This window comes from Dendrobates tinctorius, unplaced genomic scaffold, assembly GCF_039654945.1.
Source record: "Dendrobates tinctorius isolate UK_male_01 unplaced genomic scaffold, ASM3965494v1 ptg000189l, whole genome shotgun sequence".
In the NCBI taxonomy this organism is placed as follows: domain Eukaryota; kingdom Metazoa; phylum Chordata; class Amphibia; order Anura; family Dendrobatidae; genus Dendrobates; species Dendrobates tinctorius.
The window spans coordinates 11378481-11394570 of record NW_027361856.1 but is presented as its reverse complement, the minus strand read 5'-3'; positions in this window follow the sequence as shown (position 1 = coordinate 11394570).

The window sequence follows — 16090 nt, the reverse complement described above, 5'->3', positions numbered from 1 at the left end:
ATCACGTGCCTGTACAAGCCGCAGAATTGGTGACGTGCCTGTAGGAGCGGTGACGTGCCTGTACGAGCCGCAGGATTGTTGATGTGCCTGTAGGAGCGATCACTTGCCTGTACAAGCCGCAGAATTGGTGACGTGCCTGTAGGAGCGGTGACGTGCCTGTACGAGCCGCAGAATTGGTGACGTGCCTGTAGGAGCGGTGACGTGCCTGTACGAGCCGCAGGATTGATGCCGTGCCTGTAGGAGCGGTGACGTGCCTGTACGAGCCGCAGGATTGATGACGTGCCTGTAGGAGTGGTGACGTGCTTGTACGAGCCGCAGGATTAATGACGTGCCTGTAGGAGCGATGACGTGCTTGTATGAGCCGCAGGATTGGTGACGTGCCTGTACGAACTGCAGGAGCGGTGACGTGCTTGTATGAGCCGCAGGAACGGTGGCGTGCCTGTACGAGCCGCAGGAGTGGTGACTTGCCTGTACGAGGTGCAGGAGCGGAGACGTGCCTGTATGAGCCGCAGGAGCGGTGACGTGCCTGGACGAGCCACATGAGTGGTGATAAGCCTGTGCGAGGTGCAGGAGCCGGGACTTGCCTGTACGAGCCGCAAGAGCAGGGTCGAGTCACAAGAGCGGGGATGTGCCTGTACAAGCCGCAGGAGCGGGGACGCGCTTGTATGAGCCACAGGAGCGGTGACGTGTTTGTATGAGCCACAGGATCAGTGACGTGCCTGTAGGAGCGGTGACGTGCCTGTACGAGCCGCAGGATTGGTGACATGCCTGTAGGAGCGGTGACGTGCTTGTATGAGCCGCGACGTGCTTGTATGAGCCGCAGGATTGGTAGCGTGCCTGTATGAGCCGCAGGAACAGTGGCATGCCTGTACGAGCCGCAGGAGCAGTGACATGCTTGTAGGAGCCACAGGAACGGTGGCGTGCCTGTACGAGCCGCAGAAGTGGTGACTTGCCTGTACAAGGTGCAGGAGCGATGACGTGCCTGTATGAGCCGCAGGAGCGATGACTTGCCCGTATGAGGTGCAGGAGCGGCGACGTGCCTGGACAAGCCGCATGAGTGGTGACATGCCTGTGTGTTATGAGTAGCAAGAATGTACCCGCTGGGTCACTGTACCGGGGGATCCCTGGGGCGAGCTGGCTAGGTGGTGCCGACCCCTATACAGGGACCGTTAGGAGCAGGCCCAAAGGAGTCGAATACCGCGACAACTGATACCAAGAGGGTCGGCTCAGGTGCGGGTGAGACAGACAAGGCAGAGGGTCTGGAGCGACAGGGGTCAGGAGCGACCGGAGTCAGGAACAACTGGAGACAGGAGTGACCAGACGGGGCCAGAGTACCGTACAGAAGGCACACGATAATCAGGCGCCTCCATGAGGGAGGAGCCGCCTGATATACCCTGTGCTGGAGCTTGATTGGAAAGTGCTCCACAGGGAAGGTGCAGAAGGGGTTAAGAGAGGGGAAGAGAGCGCGCCCGTGGCCTAAGGCGCATGCCCGGGACAGGAGCAGAGGAAGAGTAGGAAGCCCTGTGCAGAGCTGCAGGACGGAAGACCAGGGGTGCCGCACGCCGGCGTGAGCGGGGAGCCAGGGGGAGACCCAGGTAGCAGACAGAGCGGGACCCTGCAAGACAGGTGATGCCAGCCCCGACCTGACAGGCGGCACTGGTACCGACCTGACAGGCGGCGCCGGCGTGACAGTACCCCCCTTTACGTCTCCTAAGATTGGCCAAGAATCGGTCCATGATGCGCGGAGCATCCACATTCTCTCGCGGTTCCCAAGATCTCTCCTCAGGACCGAACCCTTTCCAATCGATGAGGAAAAAGGTATTTCCCTAAACTTTTTCATGGCCAAAATATCTCTCACTTCAAAGACGTCATCGGCCCCTACTGGCTGAGGAACAACAGGAGGCGCTGGACAGAACTGATTGAGGATGACCAGTTTCAGGAGTGAGACATGGAAGACGTTATGGACCCGGAGTGAAGCAGGCAGCCTCAATCTATAGGCCGTATTGTTGATGCGTCCAAGAATCTCGAAGTGACCGATGTACCGGGGGCCCAATTTATACGAAGGGATTTTCAAGCGGATGTGCTTGGTCGACAGCCAGACTTTGTCTCCTGGATGTTATGGTGGGAGATCCCTCCGCCTCCTGTCGGCATGTTTTTTCATCCGGACCGCGGCTTGTATAAGAGCCTCTTTGGTCTTCCTCCAGACCTGGGAAAACTCTTGGGAGAGGGCATTGGCGGCAGGTATGCCGGAGGATGAAGATACTGGAAGAGGCACACCTGGATTCTGACTGGAGACCACAATAAACGGAGACTTGGTGGTGGATTCATTGGAGTGATTGTTATGGGCGAACTCTGCCCATGGAAGAAGATCGACCCAATTGTCATGATGGGCGTTAGAGAAGTTCCGCAAGTAGGAGGTCAAGACTTGGTTGATGCGTTCGACTTGCCTGTTAGTCTGTGGATGATAAGCGGAAGAGAAATCCAGGGATATGCCCAAGAGTTCAGAGTGCTCTCCAGAAGCGGGAGGTAAACTACCCCGCGGTCGGACACGATTCGCTGAGGAAGTCCGTGTAATCTGAAAATCTGATGAATGAAGATTTTAGCCAATTCGGAGGCCGTGGGTAAGCCGGGAAACGGGACAAAATGGGCCATTTTGGAAAACCGATCGACTACCACCAGAACAATCGTGCATCCAGAAGAGCGGGGTAGGTCGGTAACAAATTCCATGTTGATGTGTTGTCAAGGAGCTTCGGGAACAGGCAACGGCTGAAGGAGGCCGGAGGACAAGCTTCTAGGTACCTTGTTCCTGGCGCAAATTAAGCAGGAGGCCACGAAGTCTGACACATCTTGGCGTAGAGAAGGCCACCAGTAATAACTGGAAACCAGCGAAAGGGTCCTCTTGATGCCAACATGTCCAGCGATCTTGGAGGAGTGGCCCCAGCATAGTACTTCTGTTCTTTTGTCTTGCGGGACGAGGGTCTTGCCAGGCGGCACGGAATGAAGATTCACAGGAGCTACCGTGATAACTCGGGCAGGATCGATAACGTGACGGAGCCTCCTCCACTTCGGGTGACTGCAGGGACCGGGAGAGGGCATCTGCTTTGGTATTTTTGTCACCGGGTCGGAAGTGGAGCTCAAAGTCGAAGCGAGAGAAAAACAATGACCACCTGGCTTGTCGGTAGTTAAGTATTTGAGCCGACTGGAGGTAGGCCAGGTTTTTGTGGTCAGTGAATATGGTGAAGGGATGGACTGCACCTTCCAGGAGATAACCCCACTCCTCCAGCGCCATCTTTATGGCCAGCAACTCTCGATCCCCAATCGTGTAGTTACACTCTGCGGGTGAAAATTACTTGGAGAAGAACCCGCACGGAGTCAAGCGCCCAGTGGACGTCTTTTGGGAAAGAATCGCCCCAGTAGAAGATGCGTCTACCTCCAAGACGAAGGGCTTGCCGACCTCTGGCCGAAGCAAAACCGGAGCCGTGGCAAAGGCCCGCTTCAGGGCGAGAAATGCGTCTTCAGCTTCCGAGGGCCAGATGTTCGGTCTTGCTCCCTTCCGGGTAAGGGCAACAATAGACTTGGTTAAAGCAGAGAAGTGCGGGACGAATTGCCTATAGTAATTTGTGAAGCCCAAGAACCGTTGAATGGCCTTCACTCCGACAGGTCGTGGTCATTTGAGCACCGAAGACAATATCTCTGGGTCCATTCGCAACCCTGAGTCCGTGATGATATACCCCAAGAAGGGTAGGGAGGTCTGCTCGAACAGGCATTTCTCCAACTTGGCATAAAGTTGATTCTCCCGAAAGCATTGCAAGACCAGGCGAACACTCCTGTGAGAGGACAGGTCTGGTGAAAAGATGAGGATGTCATCTAAATACACCACGAGGCACGAGTATAGAAGATCCCGGAACACGTTAACAAATTCTTGGAAGACCGCTGGGGCGTTACAAAGTCCAAAGGGCATGACCAAATATTCATAATGGCCAATCCCGCGTGTTGAAGGCGGTCTTCCACTCATCTCCGGCACATATTCGGACCAAATTGTAGGTCCCCCGTAGATCCAGTTTGGTAATGATCCGGGCACTACGCAGGCGGTCAAACAGTTCAGGGATAAGTGGTAGAGGATACCTATTCTTGACCGTGATGTTATTTAAGCCTCGGTAGTCAATGCAAGGTCGAAGGGATCCATCCTTCTTACGAACAAAGAAAAACCCGGCCCCTGCTGGAGAAGACGACTTCCGGATAAAGCCCCAGGCCAAGTTTTCCTACATGTACTCCGTCATGGCTGAGGTTTCTGCAGGCGACAATGGGTATATTCTACCCCTGGGAGGAGTAGCTCCAGGAACTAGCTCGATTGGGCAATCGTAGGCCCGATGCGGAGGAAGGGTCTTGGCTTCCTTCTTGTTGAAGACATCCGCAAACGAATGGGAGGTCACGGGAAGCCCCGGAAGGTCCGCGGGCACTTGGTGCAGACTGGTACGGGTAACAGGCAGCAGACAACGTTCTTGGCAAGAGTGACCCCAGCGAAGGACTTCCCTGGAGCACCAAGCAAGGACTGCTCCATGCGACCTGAGCCAAGGCAGGCCAAGGAGCAGAGTGTGAGACAAATTAGGCAAAACATAAAATGCAATTCTCTCCCGGTGGAGAGCTCCGATCTGCATTTCCAGCTCGAGAGTGACCATGGTGACGGGAACAGGTAACGGCTTTCCATCCACCGAGGTGATCACATGCGGCTCTTCAAGGGTGATGACAGGAATTCGAAACTTGTCCACCTATTCCATCCGAATTTGCCCGCCGCACCCGAGTCCACATACGCCTCCACAGATCTACGCTCCCGACCTAGGAGAATTAAAGCTGAGATAGTAATGGGTAGAGAGGGAACAGAGTCACCTAGGAAGGCCTCTCTTACCTGGCCTAGGCGGAGTTTCCCGGCCTCTCAGGACAGGAACTCAGGAAGTGGTTGGTTCCCCCACAATAGAAGCATAAACCTTGCTCTAACCTTTCCCTGCGTCACAGCTCTGATAGCTTAACGCGATCCACCTGCATGGGCTCCGGGGCAGAACTACTGGCAGGCTTGAACGAACGAGGACTGGGGTCAGGGTTGAACCTAGATGGGCCTCTCTCCCGGACTGTCTCGCGGGAGCGTTCCTGGAACCGCAATAAGAGTAGCCAGGGATATAAGGTCCTCTAAAGAGGTGGGGGTGTCTCGACCAGCAAGCTCGTCCTTGATTTTCCGCGAAAGCCCCCTCCAAAAGGCTCCTACCAACGCCTCATTTTTCTACCCGAGCTCTGAAGCCAAGGTCCGGAAGCGGATAGCGTACTGTCCCACAGTAAGAGTTCCCTGTCGGAGATTGAAAAGGGACTCCGTGGTGGAGGCCAGACACCCAGCGGAAAGTATTCAGGAAGTCGTGTAGGCTGGATACCACTGGAGAAAAAAAGGCAGCAACACTTACCTGCCCAGGTCTAAGAACAAATGCACTGCAGGGTGCAGCCAGCCCATAAAGCAAGATGTTAGCAACACAGGTGCAAAATACCAGATTAACAGCCACTCTCCACATACCCATTCCTGGAGGGGGTGACTGCCTAGTATAAAATTGCACAATAAAGGCCCGCATAGGGAGCTGTTCACACAAAGGAACTACACAGTGTCTGGCTCACAGCCTATTAGTCACGCCCCTACTTTTCGACTAGGCGGGATGGCCAGCACACCCTCAATGCATCCCAATGTGAACACCCCTCATACGAGACCAAACTTGTTTGGGCTCGGCTACACCCTGAAAATAATATAGTGCAAAAAGTACACAATTAGTGAGGTATTAGCTGATATTTTGGCCAAAATACTTGAGCCCGTAAACTGCGCCAAAGTTCCCCACGCTTACGGGTCCCTACACTAAACTAAATAGCAAAGCCACTAAAGAAGACTCAAGGTCTCCAAAAATTCATTTTTTTTTGCTGATTAAAGCAGAGGAAGAGGAGGAAGCCCTGTGCAGAGCTGCAGGACGGAAGACCGGGGGTGCCACGCGCAGGCTGGAGCGGGGGGCCGGGGGGAGACCCAGGGAGCAGGAGCAGGCAGAGCGAGACCCGGCAAGTCAGGTGATGCCGGCCTCGACCTGACAGGCAGCGCTGGTACCGACCTGACAGGCGGCGCCGGTGTGGCACTGTGCGAGGAGCAGGAGTCAGGACGTGCCTGTATGAGCCACAAGAGCGGGGTCGAGTCACAAAAGCGGAGACGTGCCTGTACAAGCCACAGGAGCGGGGATTGTTATGATTGGGTAACCGTAGGAGGCAAAAACAGAAATGCTAGCTAAGTCCTGAAAACCAGAGAAGTTGGCAACTATCAGATTGCAGACCCCTGAACCTATCAACACAACTAGCAGTAGCCGTGGGGGGTTCCTACGATGACCTAGACCCCTCGATCACAGCCGGAGAGATACATAGGCCTAAAGAAGGAAAGGGGAAATCTAACTGCCCCAGAGCAGACCCCAAAGCAATAGGCAGCCTCCCACATATAATGACGGTGAAGCAAGATGAAAACACTTACACAGACAGAAAGACAGGCTGAGCAAAGACGGGGCCCAAAAACTACCTAGATAGGAACGGATAGGAAGGCTGCTGTCTGCAATCTGCCAAAACCCTATCAGAGACAAAAGCCAACAAGCTGATATAAAAATGGCCCTGAAGCAACTAAGCTTCAAAAACTAAATCAGCACTCAGGTACTTTCAGAAGACAGAGCTCAAGGAACACTGCACACTCCAGCAGGGAGTGGCAGAATCCAAAAAGCAAGAAAAACAAAAACAAATCTTAGATGCAAAAAGGCAAAACAGAAAACTTAGCTTTAGGAGAGCAGGAATCAGACTGGTGTCCAAGAGTCCACAGAGAAATCACCCGCAGGGCAGAAAGGGCGTAGGCTGCCTTAAATCCAGTCAGTGACTCCACTCAGCCAATCGTCTTCATTAGTCCCAGGTGCCTGATAATCAGGCTCACTACCTTCCTTCACTAGAATAGGGAGTTCACCAGGCCTCAGTGACGGAGGGGAAAATGAACTCACAACAGTACCCCCCCCTTGAGGAGGGGTCACCGAACCCTCAACAACGCTACCAGGGCGATCAGGGTGAGCCCGATGAAAGGCACGCACCAATCTTTTGGCATGAATATCAGAGGCAGAGACCCAGGAATTATCCTCCTGACCATAACCCTTCCACTTAACCAAATACTGGAGTCTCCGTCTAGCCAGACGGGAATCCAGAATTTTCTCTACCTCATATTCCAAGTTACCTTCAACCAATACAGGGTCCGGAGGTGCCACCTCAGGTACAACTGGCTCAACAAACCTCTTCAACAAGGACTTATGGAACACATTATGGATCTTAAATGTGACAGGAAGAGCCAAACGAAAAGAGACCGGATTAATAATCTCCAAAATCTTGTAAGGTCCAATAAATCTAGGCTTAAACTTAGGAGAAGCCACCTTCATAGCAATATTTTTTGATGATAACCACACCATATCACCAATCTTAAACTGGGGACCAATGGTCCTATGTCGATTGGAAAACCGCTGGGCCTTTTCCTGGGAGAGAGATAACTTATCCACCACTTGGTCCCAGATCTGGTGCATTCTCTCCACCACAGTGTCAACACCTGGGCAGGCAGAAGGCTCCACCTGCCCTGAAGAAAATCGAGGGTGAAAACCAAAGTTACAAAAAAAAGGTGACATCAAAGTGGCAGAACTAGCTCTATTATTTAAAGCAAATTCGGCCAAGGGCAAAAATGAAACCCAATCATCCTGATCAGCGGAAATAAAACATCTCAAATACGACTCCAAGGTCTGGTTTGTTCTCTCTGTCTGCCCATTGGTCTGAGGGTGAAAAGCAGAAGAGAAGGACAACTGAATTCCCAACTTGGAACAGAACGTCCTCCAAAATTTAGACACAAATTGAACTCCTCTGTCAGATACAATGTTCTCAGGAATCCCGTGCAAGCGAACCACCTGTTGCAAAAACAGAGGCACCAACTCAGAGGAAGATGGCAACTTAGGGAGTGGTACAAGATGAACCATCTTAGAGAACCTATCACAAATCACCCAAATAACAGTCATTCTTTGAGAGACCGACATATCAGAGATGAAATCCATTGAAATATGGGTCCATGGCCTCCTGGGGACCGGCAAAGGCATCAACAACCCACTAGAGCGAGAACAAGATTTAGACCGGGAGCAAGTCCCACAGGACTGCACAAAATTCCTGACATCATGAGACAAGGTGGGCCACCAAAAAGAGCGACTCACCAGATCTCTAGTACCAAAAATACCTGGATGACCAGCCAATGCAGAGCAATGAACTTCAGACATCACTCTCTTCTTCCACTGGTCAGGAACATACAACTTTCCACTGGGGCAACGCTCAGGTTTGTCCTCCTGGAACTCTTGCAGAGCAAGTCTCAAATCGGGCGAGATGGCAGAAAGAACTACCCCTTCGCCTAAGATGGTGGCAGGCTTGGTCACCACAGGAGAATCAGCAAAGAAACTCCTAGAGAGGGCGTCTGCCTTGACATTCTTAGTTCCAGGAAGGAAAGAGACCACAAAATCAAAACGTGTAAAAAACAAGGCCCACCTAGCCTGTCTAGGGTTCAAGCGTTTAGCCGACTCTAGGTAAATCAAATTTTTGAGGTCAGTGAGGACCACAACTTGATGTTTGGCTCCCTCCAACCAATGTCTCCACTCCTCAAATGCCCATTTCATGGCCAACAGTTCCCGATTCCCCACATCATAGTTACGTTCAGATGAAGAGAACTTACAGGAAAAGAAAGCACAGGGATTCATTTTAGATGTTACCGGATCCTTTTGAGACAACACCGCTCCTGCACCAATCTCAGAAGCATCCACCTCTACCTGGAACGGGAGTGAGACATCAGGTTGCCGCAGAACCGGGGCGGAGGTAAATCTACGCTTCAGCTCCTGAAAGGAAGCAACCGCCTCCGGAGACCAATTCAACACATCCGCACCCTTCCTGGTCAGGTCAGTCAATGGTTTGGCAATACTAGAAAATTTTGCTATAAATTTCCGATAAAAATTAGCAAAACCCAAAAACTTCTGGAGGGCCTTCAAAGAAGTGGGCTGAACCCAATCATAAATGGCCTGTACCTTGGCCGGGTCCATTTCAATAGTTGACGGAGACAAAATAAATCCCAAAAAAGAAATTCTCTGTACTCCAAAAAGGCATTTTGATCCTTTGACATACAGAGAATTCTCTCTCAAGATCCGGAACACAGTCCGAATATGTTCCACATGAGAATCCCAATCCTTGGAGAAGATCAAAATATCATCCAGATAGATAATCAAAAATTTATCGACAAAGTCTCGGAAAATATCGTTCATGAAGCACTGGAAGACAGAAGGGGCATTAGTGAGCCCAAAAGGCATCACCAGGTACTCAAAATGTCCCTCCGGAGTATTAAACGCCGTCTTCCATTCATCCCCCTGCTTAATGCGGATAAGATTATACGCCCCCCTGAGGTCAAGCTTGGTAAACCAGCAAGCACCTCTGACTCTAGAGAATAGATCCGAAATCAGGGGTAACGGATACTGATATTTAATAGTAATTTTATTGAGGGCACGATAATCAATACAAGGCCTTAAAGAACCATCCTTCTTGACCACAAAAAAAAACCGGCACCTAAGGGTGAAGAGGATGGTCTAATATGACCCTTCTCCAACGCCTCCTTAATATAGGACCGCATAGCCTCGTGCTCGGGTACAGATAAATTGAAGAGCCGACCCTTAAGAAATTTACACCCCGGGTTTAGTTCAATTGCACAGTCATAACTCCTATGAGGAGGCAAGGACGCAGACTCATTCTCACTAAATACATCATAGTAGTCCGCCAAATAGTCAGGAACCTCATGCGACTGAGGAGAGGTGGAAAAAACCGGAGCCTCACTAAAGGTACACCGGCAACCCCAACTCACCACAGACACAGACTTCCAATCCAAAACTGGATTATGAATCTGCAACCAGGGAAACCCCAGAACAACGGCATCATGCAGACCATGCAACACCAAAAATCTGCAATTTTCTTGGTGGTCTGGGGCGACCCGCATGACCAACTGGGTCCAAAACTGAGGTTTATTTTTAGCCAGAGGGGTAGCATCAATCCCCCTCAAAGGGATAGGCGTCTGCAGAGGTGTCAACGGAAATCCACAACGTTTAGCAAAATCCAAGTCCGTTAGGTTTAGCGCTGCTCCCGAATCCACAAAAGCCTTGGCGGAAAATGTGGACAGGGAACAGATTAGAGTAATCGCCAAAAGAAACTTAGGCTGAACCCCACCGACAGAAAACGTGTGTGCAAAGCGTTTCTCACGTTTAGGACAAACAGAAATAACATGTGAGGCATCTCCACAGAAAAAACACAGCTTATTACGCCTTCTGAATTCCTGACGTTGCGCCTTAGACAAAACTCTATCACATTGCATAGGTTCAGACGTCTGTTCAACCGGTGGCAACACCTCTCGTGTAATCCTGCGTTCACGTAAACGCCGATCAACCTGAATGGCTAAAGACATAGAATCGTCCAGACCAGAGGGAACAGGAAATCCCACCATAGTATCTTTTACGGCTTCTGACAAACCCTTCCGAAAGAGAGCAGCCAAGGCACTATCATTCCAGGTAGTAAGGACCGCCCACTTTCGGAACTTTTGACAGTACAACTCTGCAGATTCTCGACCCTGGTTCAATGCTAACAGGGTCTTTTCAGCCTGATCAATAGCATTAGGTTCGTCGTACAGCAACCCCAAAGCTTGAAAAAATGCGTTCACATTAGTCAGAATAGGGTCATCTGGTTTAAAAGAAAACGCCCAATCCTGGGGATCGCCGCGCAGCAAAGAGATGACAATTTTAACCTGCTGCGCGGGGCTCCCTGACGAGTTAGGCTTCAAAGCAAAAAATAATTTACAATTATTTTTGAAACTCAAAAATTTAGATCGATCCCCAAAAAATACATCAGGTGTGGGGATCTTTGGTTCAACAGCATGTGAACGAGCAAGATAGGCGGAAATTCCTCGCACTTCAGCAGCGAGCTGCTCCACACGATCAGACACTTGCTTTATCTCCATTGAGAGAAAAAAAAAATTCCCCCTACGGCCTCAGAGATATAGAGGAAAGAATATACACACACTTTTTTTTTTATTTTTTTTTTAAACACAATTCTTTCCTGCTATTGAGTACCCCAGGATCTGCGGTTTGGCGGGTGATTCTGTTATGATTGAGTAACCGTAGGAGGCAAATACAGAAATGCTAGCTAAGTCCTGAAAACCAGAGAAGTTGGCAACTATCAGATTGCAGACACCTGAACCTATCAACACAACTAGCAGTAGCCGTGGGGGGTTCCTACGATGACCTAGACCCCTCGATCACAGCCGGAGAGATACATAGGCCTAAAGAAGGAAAGGGGAAATCTAACTGCCCCAGAGCAGACCCCAAAGCAATAGGCAGCCTCCCACATATAATGACGGTGAAGCAAGATGAAAACACTTACACAGACAGAAAGACAGGCTGAGCAAAGACGGGGCCCAAAAACTACCTAGATAGGAACGAATAGGAAGGCTGCTATCTGCAATCTGCCAAAACCCTATCAGAGACAAAAGCCAACAAGCTGATATAAAAATGGCCCTGAAGCAACTAAGCTTCAAAAACTAAATCAGCACTCAGGTACTTTCAGAAGACAGAGCTCAAGGAACACTGCACACTCCAGCAGGGAGTGGCAGAATCCAAAAAGCAAGAAAAACAAAAACAAATCTTAGATGCAAAAGGCAAAACAGAAAACTTAGCTTTAGGAGAGCAGGAATCAGACTGGTGTCCAAGAGTCCACAGAGAAATCACCCGCAGGGCAGAAAGGGCGTAGGCTGCCTTAAATCCAGTCAGTGACTCCACTCAGCCAATCGTCTTCATTAGTCCCAGGTGCCTGATAATCAGGCTCACTACCTTCCTTCACTAGAATAGGGAGTTGTGACGGAGTGCCTCAGTGACGGAGGGGAAAATGAACTCACAACCGGGGATGTGCTTGTATGAGCCGCAGGATCGGTGACGTGCCTGTATGAGCTGCAGGAGCGGTGATGTACTTGTACGAGGTGCGGGGACGTGCCTATAGGAGCGGTGACATGCTTGTATGAGCCGCAGGAACGGTGGTGTGCCTGTATGAGTCGCAGGAGTGGTGACTTGCCTGTACGAGGTGCAGGAGCGGCGAAGTGCCTGTATGAGCCGCAGGAGCAGTGACTTGCCTCTAGGAGGTGCAGGAGCGGCGACATGCCTGTATGAGCCGCAGGAGCGGTGACATGCCTGGCCGAGTTGCATGAGTGGTGACATGCCTGTACGAGCCGCAGGAGCGGAGACGTGCCTGTACTAGCCGCATGAGCGAGGACGTGCTTGTATGAGCCACAGGATCGGTGACGTGCCTGTACGAGCCGCCAGAGGCATGACGTGCCTGTAGGACCGGTGACGTGCTTGTATGAGCCGCAGGAGTGGTGACGTGCCTGTATAAGCCGCAGGATTAGTGACATGCCTGTACGAGCCGCAGGTGCGGGGTCTTGCCTGTACAAGCCTCAAGAGCGGGGACGTGCCTGTAGGAGCGGTGATGTGGTTGTATGAGCCGCAAAAACGGTGGTGTGCCTGTAGGAGCCGCAGGAGTTGTGACTTGTCTGTATGAGGTGCAGGAGCGGCGACATGCCTGTATGAGCCACAGGAGCGGTGAATTTCCTGTACAAGGTGCAGGAGCAGCGACGTACCTGTATGAGCCGCAGGAGTGGTGACTTGTCTGTACGAGGTGCATGAGCAGCGACGTGCCTGTATGAGCCAAATGAGCGGTGACATGCCTGAACTAGGTGCAGGAGCCGGGACGTGCCTGTATGAGCTGCAGTAGCGGGATCGAGCCGCAAGAGCGGGGACATGCCTGTATGAGCTGCATGAGTGTTGACATGCCTGTATGAGGTGCAGGAGCCGTGACATGCCTGTAGTAGTGGTGACGTACTTGTATGAGCCGCAGGATCGGTGACGTGCCTGTTCGAGCCGCAGGAGCGAGGACGTGCTTGTATGAGTCGCAGGAACTGTGGCATGCCTGTACGAACCGCAGGAGCGGTGACGTGCTTGTATGAGCCGCAGGAACGGTGGCGTGCCTGTACGAGGTGCAGGAGCGGTGACTTGCCTGTACGAGGTGCAGGAGCAGTGACTTGCCTGTACGAGATGCAGGAGCGGTGACTTGCCTGTACGAGGTGCAGGAGCCGTGACTTACCTGTACGAGGTGCAGGAGCGGTGACTTGCCTGTACGAGTTGCAGGAGCGGTGACTTGCCTGTACGAGGTGCAGGAGCGGTGACTTGCCTGTACGAGGTGCAGGAGCGGCGACGAGCCTGTATGAGCCACAGGAGTGGTGACATGCCTGTGCGAGCAGCAGGAGCCGGGACATGCCTGTATGAGCCACAGGAGCGGGGTTGAGCCACAAGAGCAGGGGCGTGCCTGTACAAGCCGCAGGAGCGGTGACGTGCCTGTAGGAGCCGCAGGAGTGGGGATGTGCCTTTATGAGCCGCAGGAGCGGGGACGTGCCTGTAGGAGTGGTGACGTGCTTGTATGAGCCGCAGGATCAGTGACATGCCTGTACGAGCCGCAGGTGCGGGAATGTGCCTGTACAAGCCACAAGAGCGGGGACGTGCCTGTAGGAGCGGTGATGTGGTTGTATGAGCCGCAGGAACGGTGGGGTGCCTGTACGAGCCGTAGGAGTGGTGACTTGTCTGTAAGAGGTGCAGGAGCGGCGACATGCCTGTATAAGCCACAGGAGCGGTGACTTGCCTGTACGAGGTGCAGGAGCAGCGACGTGCTTGTATGAGCCACAGGAGTGGTGACTTGTCTGTACGAGGTGCAGGAGCGGCGACGTGCCTCTATGAGCCGCAGGAGCGATGACGTGCCTGGACAAGCCAAATGGGCGGTGACATGCCTGAACGAGGCATAGGAGCCGGGACATGCCTGCAGGAGTGGTGATGTGCCTGTACGAGCCGCAGGAGCGAGGACGTGCTTGTATGAGCTGCAGGAGTGGTGACGTGCCTGTATGAGCCGCAAGAGCGGGGATGTGCCTGTACGAGCCGCAGGAGCGGGGACGTGCCTGTACGAGCCACAGAAACATGGAGCGCATCTCAGGACCGCGGAAATGTAACCAGTGGACGGTATTGGGTTTTGCGCCTGACATCCGGAACTAGCGAAATGTAACAAATGGAAGGTATCGGACCATGTGCCCTGGATCCAGAACTGGTGGAAAAGTAACCGACGGAATGCATCGGGTCGTGCACCCGGGATCAGGAACTAGCGGAAATGTAACTGATGGAACGCATCAGGCCATGCACCCAGGATCCGGATCTAGCAGAAATGTAACCGATAGAACATATAGGGCCGTGAACTCGGGATCTAGAACAGGCGAAAATGTAACAGACGGAATGCATCGGGTCGTGCACCCGGGATCAGGAACTAGCGGAAATGTAACTGATGGAACGCATCGAGCCATGCGCCCATGTCAGGGATTTGTCTATCCCACTGCTGACCCCAATATGTCATGTGCAGGAGCAGCGACGTGCCTGTATAAGCCGAAGGAGCGGTGACGTGCCTGGACGTGCCGCATGAGCGGTGACATGCCTGTATGAGGTGCAGGAGCGGTGACGTGTCTGTACGAGCCGAAGGACCGGTGACGTGCCTGTACGAGCCACAGGAGCAGGGACGTGCCTGTAGGAGCGGTGACGTGCTTGTATGAGCCGCAGGATCGGTGACGCGCCTGTACAAGCCGCAGGAGCGGTGATGTGCCTGTACGAGCCGCAGGAGTGGTGATGTGCCTGTATGAGCCGCATGTGCGGGGATGTGCCTGTAGGAGCAGTGACATTCCTGTATGAGCCGTAGGAGCGGGGACGTGCCTGTACAAGCGGTGACATTCCTGTACGAGCCGTAGGAGCGGGGACGTGCCTGTACGAACCACAGGAGCGGGGACGTGCCTGTATGAGTCGCAGGAGCGGGGACGTGCCTGTAGGAGCCACAGAAATATGGGGCGCATCTCTCAGGAGCACGGAAATGTAACCAGGGGACGGTATTAGGTTGTGCGCCTGACATCCAGAACTGGCAGAAATGTAACAAATGGAAGGTATCGGACAGTGTGCCCGGGATCCAGAACTGGTGGAAATGTAACCAATGGAACGCATCAGGCCATGCACCCGGGATCCGGATCTAGCAGAAATGTAACCGATGGAACGTATTGGGCCGTGCACCTGGGATCTAGAACAGGCGGAAATGTAACCGACGGAATGCATCGGGTCGTGCACCCGGGATCAGGAGCTAGCCAAAATGTAACCGATGAAACGCATCGAGCCATGCGCCCAGGATTCAGGACTGGAGGAAATGTAACAGAAGGAACGCATCGGGCCATGCGCCCATGTCAGGGATTTATTTGTCTAGCCCACTGCTGACCCCAATATGTCAGGAATTTGGAGGTGGGGAAGTTTGCCCCCCCAGTTGTCAGAAATTTATATATTGTATATATGGTCTGGTGATAAATCCCCACAACTTGTGTTACCACTTTCCAGTTCCGGTTCGGTTCCCTCAGGTCAGTCAAGGAACTGCACCTAGGTTAAGTAGTCGCTGGAAAGGCTGCCTGGTTGCGTACTGGACTGGCTATCGGGCACTCTGCAGTGAGGGTGGTATTATATCACCAGTCTGTCATGTCGGACACTGTTCGCACCAGGGTGTCCGGCAGACAGTGGTAATACCCCATCCTACCACTTGGTTCTCAGCGGCGCTGGTTGGTCTTCTGATCCGGCTTGGTGTGGGTTAACCAGGTTGTCATTCTGGCTGAGGGCTTAGCCACGCCCTCTGTTTTTAAATTGTCCTGCGTGACTATGGGCGTCGCCGACTATAGCTCTTGCCTTGTGCTAGCGATACCGGTCTGGAATAGTGGTCTAAGGAGCATACGGTTTCTGGTGCAGTATATTCCGTTGTTGCCATTTTGCCTCCCTGTGTTGTATTTTTTGGTTGCCCTTGCACATTATTGTATTCTCCTGTGTGTACGCGGTGTGGTGCG